The sequence below is a fragment of the Sinocyclocheilus anshuiensis genome, unplaced genomic scaffold (genome assembly GCF_001515605.1).
Source record: "Sinocyclocheilus anshuiensis isolate Anshui unplaced genomic scaffold, SAMN03320099.WGS_v1.1 scaffold81, whole genome shotgun sequence".
NCBI classification, from domain to species: Eukaryota; Metazoa; Chordata; class Actinopteri; order Cypriniformes; family Cyprinidae; genus Sinocyclocheilus; species Sinocyclocheilus anshuiensis.
Window position 1 is genome coordinate 421687 of NW_015537945.1, and position 8162 is coordinate 429848.

The 8162-nt window shown below is 33.1% G+C and overlaps 1 protein-coding gene and 1 long non-coding RNA gene across 2 annotated transcripts in view; both read right to left on the minus strand.

Moving 5' to 3' along the window:
* The window catches only part of LOC107663891 (protein TANC1-like), a 234819-nt gene that overhangs the window by 137595 nt on the left and 89062 nt on the right, over window positions 1–8162 (minus strand). The window lies entirely within an intron of this gene.
* Window positions 1052–3298, minus strand: LOC107663908 (uncharacterized). Its single transcript, XR_001631402.1, has 4 exons — window positions 3238–3298; window positions 2370–2440; window positions 2108–2245; window positions 1052–1095 (listed from the first exon to the last, which is right to left on the minus strand). It is a non-coding gene; the product is annotated as an uncharacterized LOC107663908 (long non-coding RNA).

An 8162-nucleotide genomic window follows, 5' to 3' on the forward strand; every position in this document is an offset into this window, starting at 1 on the left:
GGCCTGCTAAATCAGTTCTTTTGGCATTTCTGGTCCTAGGGGGGATCAGAGTAAGAGTTTTGCTTGCGGTCTTGGTGTAAGGACTGGATCTGGCCTGTGAACGCAAGCGCTTCTAGCTTGGCAAACTTATTTTGTGTTGTAAAATCTGTGTTTTCTTTCAGGTAGTTCAGAGATGAACAATATTAAAATTCTGCCCGATACTAATAAGTCAATAAATAAATTATTTTTATTATTAATTATGATGGTGTACTTCTACCCTATTTTGTCTAAAGTAATAAAAAACAAAACAATAACAGTATTTTTTTTAGAAGCTGCAAGTGAATTTAGGCCTCAAACATTATAATGTTCAGTATGAAAAATTAATATTCTGAGATTCACATGAGAGATCACTTTTAACAGTGTTTTCTATTAACCATATTTTTAACTATTATTTCTCAAGTAGTATTAATCATTAAACATTAATATTACATTTTATTTTCATTATTATAACATTTTATATTACATTTTACACTCTAAAAAGTGCTGGGTTAAAAAATAACCCAACCTTAACCCAGCTGCTGGGTAACTATGGGACAGAACACGCGCTGGGTTGTTTTGACCCAAGTGCTGGGTTTAACCGTTTTACCCAGAATGCTGGGTTGTTTATTTGACCCAACCAGTGGGTAAGGTTAACTGTGTTGCTGGGTTAAACATTACCTAAACATTGGGTTATTTGTTGTCTTATTGCCTTGCTACCTTTATATTTACCAATATTACCAATAATAATAAATAACGATCACAAAGGAATGCAAAATTATTATTATTATTCTGTAATACAATTACTCAACAATGCTACTGTAAATATCAATTTAATGAGTTTTCACATTTCTTTTTAAAACAATTTTTGAATGGATGCTGTCACACATTTCATTCAACCCTTACAGACACAAATAAAACAAGTTTTTGTAGATCAGTTTCTTTAAAACACAAAATTGTGTAAACTAGGCACTGTAGATTCCTATTCTTTGTCAACACTGCATCATCAGAACACTCAAAAATTGATTATTGCCACAAGCAGAGTGGGCAGGACTTTGAAAGCACTCTCCCCTTTAGCATCTAAACCATAAGAATAATACAGTGCAAACTGTGAAACTGATCTCATAATCAAAACGACACATTGAAACACTTTTTCCTGTGAAAATTTCTTCATTCCTTTAAATAGCTTGGATGTTACTACGCCTGTGCACCTGTACATGCAGTTTCATGAATATGCAAATTAGTCCCCACCCCCATTCAACCACTGCAGGCCCCCCACCCCACGGTCCCCATGCTGATGGGATAAATTACATCTATGTGATGCTGGGAAAAAAAGGCGGGGTTTTTGAAACTGTAAATGGTTCACTGGAATTTGAAGGACAAAATACTGTTGACTGATGAATTTACACATGGTTAATCTTAAAGAATATTGAAAAAAAAAAATCGCAGCCTTTACATGTAAACAATATATATATTTTTTTATTATGGTAAACTGACTGAGGATACCAACATCAGGTTTCTAAATTCATGAGAACTACTAAGAGTTTTTGTGCTGAATATAGGTTATGCAAGAAGGACATAAGTTTGGAACTACAACAGTGGCAAGACAGAGCAAGCGAAGAAAAGCAGAGAGGAAGAGGAGAAATAATAGCAAGGATACTGGAGTAAAGACCAAACATTAATAATAATAATAAGCCATTTAGTGGCATTTTTAGAGCTAGTTTATGGAGGGCCCAAATGCTTCAGGCTGGTAAGCAACAGCCCAACGTTAGTGAAAAGTTTCTCAATGATAAGGTAAACAACAAAGCTGCATTGGTAACACTTTAGTATGGGGAACACATATTCACTATTAACTACGACTTTTGTGTTTTAACGTTGTTGTAGTGATTAAGTTTAGGTATGGGGTAGAATTCAGGGATGTAGAATATTATCATGCAGAATTAACAGCCAATATACAAGCTAATAAGCAACTAGTTAAAAGTGAGAATTGGTCCCTATACTAAAGTGTTACGATTGATTTTACCAGTTGATATTTGTCAAATACAGTTGAATTTTGTTTTTATAGATTGATATATTATAAGAAATAGCTTACCTTGAGTCATGTCACCCAGCTCTAAATGCACCTTTCCATCTCGCTGGGCATAGGCAAGAATTCGGTCTGCAATTGTAGCCCAGTCTTCAAAAAGTTTTCTGTCTGCCTCTGGATATAGCTTCCTAAAGTCTGTGAAATCTGATCAAATTTGAAAACAAAAAACAAATGCAACCATAATCCAATAGTGTTTAAGATATTACATGGGCTTGAGAGTAAGCACGTGTTAGGAAAGAAAACAAGAGAGGCTCATGTTAGATATAACCTTTAAAGATGTCAGCCAGGGTGTCAAGCCACCATTCCTTGTCCATCTGCACCAGCAAGAATCTCACATACCTAGAATATAATTTCAGATTAAGAAAACGTTTGTCAAACAGGGTGTTCTTGCATGCTATGATTTTAAAATGACGATTCCACATTATACAGAACGGTTGCCATAGGCAACCCTAGCTAGCCATCTCAGCACTGAATTGAGTTTATGTCAATCTAGTCTCCAATCTGGAGGGCTGAATCGACACTGTTAAAAAATAAAATCAGAGTGCATTTTCTTTTAATTTTTATACTGGTCTCCTAGTTGTAAAGCAATACAAGCATTCACTAAAATAGGGGAAGATTAAAGGACCTCATACATACACCACGAAAGATTAAGTCTAACTTTACATACTGTAGCTAGAACAACATTACCTTTAAGTAACACATAATATTACATACCAGTAATATCGTGGTTTAGCGTTATAAAAGTAAGGGGCATAACGTTACCTGAGGAAAAAAGAGCGCGAAAATGCTCAACATAAATTTGATGGATCTATCGTCGGATTCGGCATGTCGCAGACATTTACTTGAAAAAAATATGCCCTTAAAAGATCGATTTTAGAACGAAATGGTCTAATTCTGACAAAACATTACAAAGCCATACAGTACGCAGACAGTAACTGAACTTAACCCCGTATTTCTGACGCAGTTCATAGCATTTCCATGCGTTTAAATAATTTGCGCACGGACGCACGCGCGCACACGCGCACACACACACACACACACACACACATATATATATATATATATATATTGCTCTTACCACAACTTATTAAAAATAGAGGTAAATAATCATAGCATCATATTAACTTACCTTATACCTTATAATGCGATGTGCGTGACCGTCTGACGACGAGACGAGTGAAGAATCCAGAAAGTTCGATGAAGGATGAAGATGAATAAACCTGTTGGGTCAAAATAACCCAACCCAGCTGTTCAGTGGTGAAAGAACCCCTACAGTCCATTTGACCCAGCATGAGCAACCCAACTGTGTGTTTACAGTACCTCAAACAACCCAAAATTATGACCCAGCACAATTAACCCAAAAATGTGTTTACAGAAATAACCCAGCACTTTTTAGAGTGTATTATTAAAGATTTTAAATGTGTTTACAGAGCACTTTTTAGAGTGTATTATTAAAGATTTTAAATGAGTGATGCAAATGTTACTCTGAATACTCTGAATGTAAAAATTCATTTTGACATTATCTAAAGATTACATTTCACAGTGTTTCTCTATTAAACATCTAATAGTTTTATAGTAATTAAATTATTATAGTTTTAAATGTGTGATGCAAAAGTAAACGTCAAACTCCATAACAAAAAATGCTAAGAATGAATGAATGAATGAATGAATGAATGTTCATTTTGAGATTTGCTAAAGATTTAAGAGTGGTTTCTATTAAACATCTAATATTTTTCAATTGATATTAAATTATTTTGGCTTTAATTGTGTGATGCAAAGGTCAGTGTCTAACTCTTTATGTAACATTAAGTAAAAATATGAAAAAAAAATGTGTACATTAATTTGGGATTTGCTAAAGATCACATTTAACAGTGTTTTTCTATTAAACATTTAATATTTTGCATTGTTTAATTATTATGACATTCAATTTAACTATTACATTTTTAAATACGTGATGCAAAGGTAAATGTCTAAATAAAAATTCTAAAAAATGAATAAATAAATAAATGAAATAATATCTAATATCGAACAACATACAACCAATGTAGACTGATTCCAATAAACAAACAAAAAAACCTATAATATCGAACAATAACTCATATGGTAGTGATATATACTGTGCATCCCTACTTTCAGTAAACTTCTAACATATCGCAGCACCAGTTTGAAGACAATGTGCTTTTCTTCATGGCTTTGCTCTTGGCAGCAGTTTTCTGACTCAACTTCTGCTCAACAGTTTTGGAGCGCTCTGACTTCAGGTGACGAGAAAACAAGTGCGTGTTAATAAATAAACGCCTACCACACTTTCAGTTAAATAGCTGAAAGTCTGGCAGCAGGACAGAGTAATTAACCATCATTATGAAGTACACACACACTGGGGCTAATTATGCACTATTAATGCTATTAGTGAAGCACGCTGACTAATTCCACATGGCACTGTTTGCTTTCTTCCTTCAGCTACACTTTTACTGAATGTTTGGGAGATGAGGCGTGAGAACAGGTATTTACAGACAGAGCCGCCACATTCCCAGGAAGGTTGGGAAGTCTTGGGATCCAGAAAGTTCGATGAAGAGGAAAAATAAATAAACCTGTTGGGTCAAAATAACCCAACCCAGCTGTTCAGTGGTGAAAGAACCCCTTACAGTCCATTTGACCCAGCATGAGCAACCCAACTGTGTGTTTACATTACCTCAAACAACCCAGAATTATGACCCAGCACAATTAACCCAAAAATGTGTTTACAGAAATAACCCAGCACTTTTTAGAGTGTATTATTAAAGATTTTAAATGAGTGATGCAAATGTTACTCTGAATGTAACATAACTAAAAATTCATTTTGACATTATCTAAAGATTACATTTCACAGTGTTTCTCTATTAAACATCTAATAGTTTTATAGTAATTAAATTATTATAGTTTTAAATGTGTGATGCAAAAGTAAACGTCAAACTCCATAACAAAAAATGCTAAGAATGAATGAATGAATGAATGAATGAATGTTCATTTTGAGATTTGCTAAAGATTTAAGAGTGGTTTCTATTAAACATCTAATATTTTTCAATTGATATTAAATTATTTTGGCTTTAATTGTGTGATGCAAAGGTCAGTGTCTAACTCTTTATGTAACATTAAGTAAAAATATGAAAAAAAAATGTGTACATTAATTTGGGATTTGCTAAAGATCACATTTAACAGTGTTTTTCTATTAAACATTTAATATTTTGCATTGTTTAATTATTATGACATTCAATTTAACTATTATATTTTTAAATACGTGATGCAAAGGTAAATGTCTAAATAAAAATTCTAAAAAATGAATAAATAAATAAATGAAATAATATCTAATATCGAACAACATACAACCAATGTAGACTGATTCCAATAAACAAACAAAAAAACCTATAATATCGAACAATAACTCATATGGTAGTGATATATACTGTGCATCCCTACTTTCAGTAAACTTCTAACATATCGCAGCACCAGTTTGAAGACAATGTGCTTTTCTTCATGGCTTTGCTCTTGGCAGCAGTTTTCTGACTCAACTTCTGCTCAACAGTTTTGGAGCGCTCTGACTTCAGGTGACGAGAAAACAAGTGCGTGTTAATAAATAAACGCCTACCACACTTTCAGTTAAATAGCTGAAAGTCTGGCAGCAGGACAGAGTAATTAACCATCATTATGAAGTACACACACACTGGGGCTAATTATGCACTATTAATGCTATTAGTGAAGCACGCTGACTAATTCCACATGGCACTGTTTGCTTTCTTCCTTCAGCTACACTTTTACTGAATGTTTGGGAGATGAGGCGTGAGAACAGGTATTTACAGACAGAGCCGCCACATTCCCAGGAAGGTTGGGAAGTCTTGGGAATGCCGAGAGCTGTTTAGTGTCCCACTGATCTCTGCAGTCGTATCCGCTTATGAAGCCAGAGGTACCGTCGATCCACCGCAGACGTTAGCGCTCCTGGGAAATGCTTACTTACGAGTTCGGAAATCATAATTATGAGTTCAAGAGTTATAAAACTTTTTATGAACTGAAAATAATTAAAGAGTAAAACTAAACCTAAATAAAGTACTAATAATATAACAGCCAAATAATGTTCCCTGTGCATGTGTTAAAACACTCCCCTCCTGCAGATGGCGATGTGGAGTTAAAGTGCAAATTCATAGGGTTTATGAATTGTTTCCTCTTTGGGATTCAGTTGTACACTGTTTTAATACATTTACAAGTCTGTGTAAACGCAATTAAAGTGTAAATAAATATTTAAATTCACAAGGTTTTGCTTATTTAAATGTAAATAATTGTCAATGCCGACTACTCAACTGCTGTTTTAAACTATAATTACTACACCTATAATTACTACAACTGAAATATGAAACTAAAATACATTTATAAAAAAAATCATAAAGTGATTCTTATCTATACTTATTAAAACTAAAAAAAAATAAAAAAATACATGAAAAAGTGAATCCTTAACTAAAATTACTAAAGCTAAAATCTAAAACAAAATATATGCAAAATGCTCATGAACTGATGAATTATAATTGCTTAAAATATGAAATTAAAAAATATATATAAATGTTTTTAAAAATATTTAACACTTTTAGCTATTAAAATAGATAAATTATAAACATAATAAAAATATATAACATAATAAAGATATAAATGTAAAATAATATATACCAATATATATTATGTTAATTAACTGATTAATTATAATTGCTAACAACATAAAAAACTATAAAATACAATTATTAAATATAAATTTTGAATTAAATAAAAATTTCTATAAAATATATAACATGTTAATGAACTGATTCTTTAACAATATAAACTAACACAAATATTTTTATAATAAATATAAAATGTTAATGAACTGATTCTGACATGTCCATGAAAAACTAAAACTGTTGTAACAAATTCATTGCTAAAATTTGCAAAAATTAAATTGAATAAAACTGAAAATGCTAAACTATAAACTATTAGTGTAAATGATTTTGTTCAACCAAAAACAAACATCCCACTTGTTCAGAATTTATGGTGATTTTTGTGCAACAAAATAGAGACATCAGAAGTGCAGCAAGCCTTTTCATGCTAACACACAGAATGATGGGAAATACAGTTGAGTCACACAAGCCTGATGCTTCAAATACTGGCTAAATGAGCAGAGCTCATAATCATTATTATGATGAATATCAACGATCTTCCACCAGGCTTTTTTAATTGACACGTACTTAACTGGGAAAGTCATGGCTGACAGAAAACCTTGAGTTTGTCTCATGAATATGATCATTTCAACATGACTCGAAGGCGATGTTAAACTGGAGCCTGTGGGAATGTGTAGAGATGTTATATATAAACTCTCTCAGGGTTAAAATAACATGTGACAGACCCCCGTGTAAACAGTGTTGACCTGTATATGTGTGTGTGTGGAGGTAAAGCTGAGCTAACTGGGCTGTGTCATTGAGATATGACAGATATGCAGTAAATAAACCAGCTAAAAACCAGGCCAGATTATACTGGTCCTACTTCAACATCCTGAACTATTCACACAAATCTAAAGCATTTCATTTACAATTACTAACTAACACAAAGAGCACGTTCAGAATGTCACATCAACTATTTCCCAAAGAAAAGATGATTTAGTATGCAAAATGAGCTTGATTTCCAGTGTGCACTGGAAATGATATTTAGCCCAATTCTCTTTTTTGACACTCGACTCACAAAAAACAAAATTGAGTAATTCACTTGTTAAATTAAACACAATTGTGTGTAGTGATGCACCAAAATAAATGTTTTACCCAAACACAGAAACCAAATTTAAAGTTTTAATTTCATCGAAAATGAAAAATAAACTAAAATTAAAGCTGCAAGCAGCGATGAAAGGGCCCTCGCACCCGGGCTCACCGCCACCCGGTGGCTTTAGGAAAACAGCAAACAGTGGGCAATATGCATTTAAAGTGGTAAATATCGGAGGAATATGTCAAAGTCATTTATATGTGCCAAACTTCCTGCTGCCAGCTGGTGGCGCTATGATTATAACTGAATGTTGGCA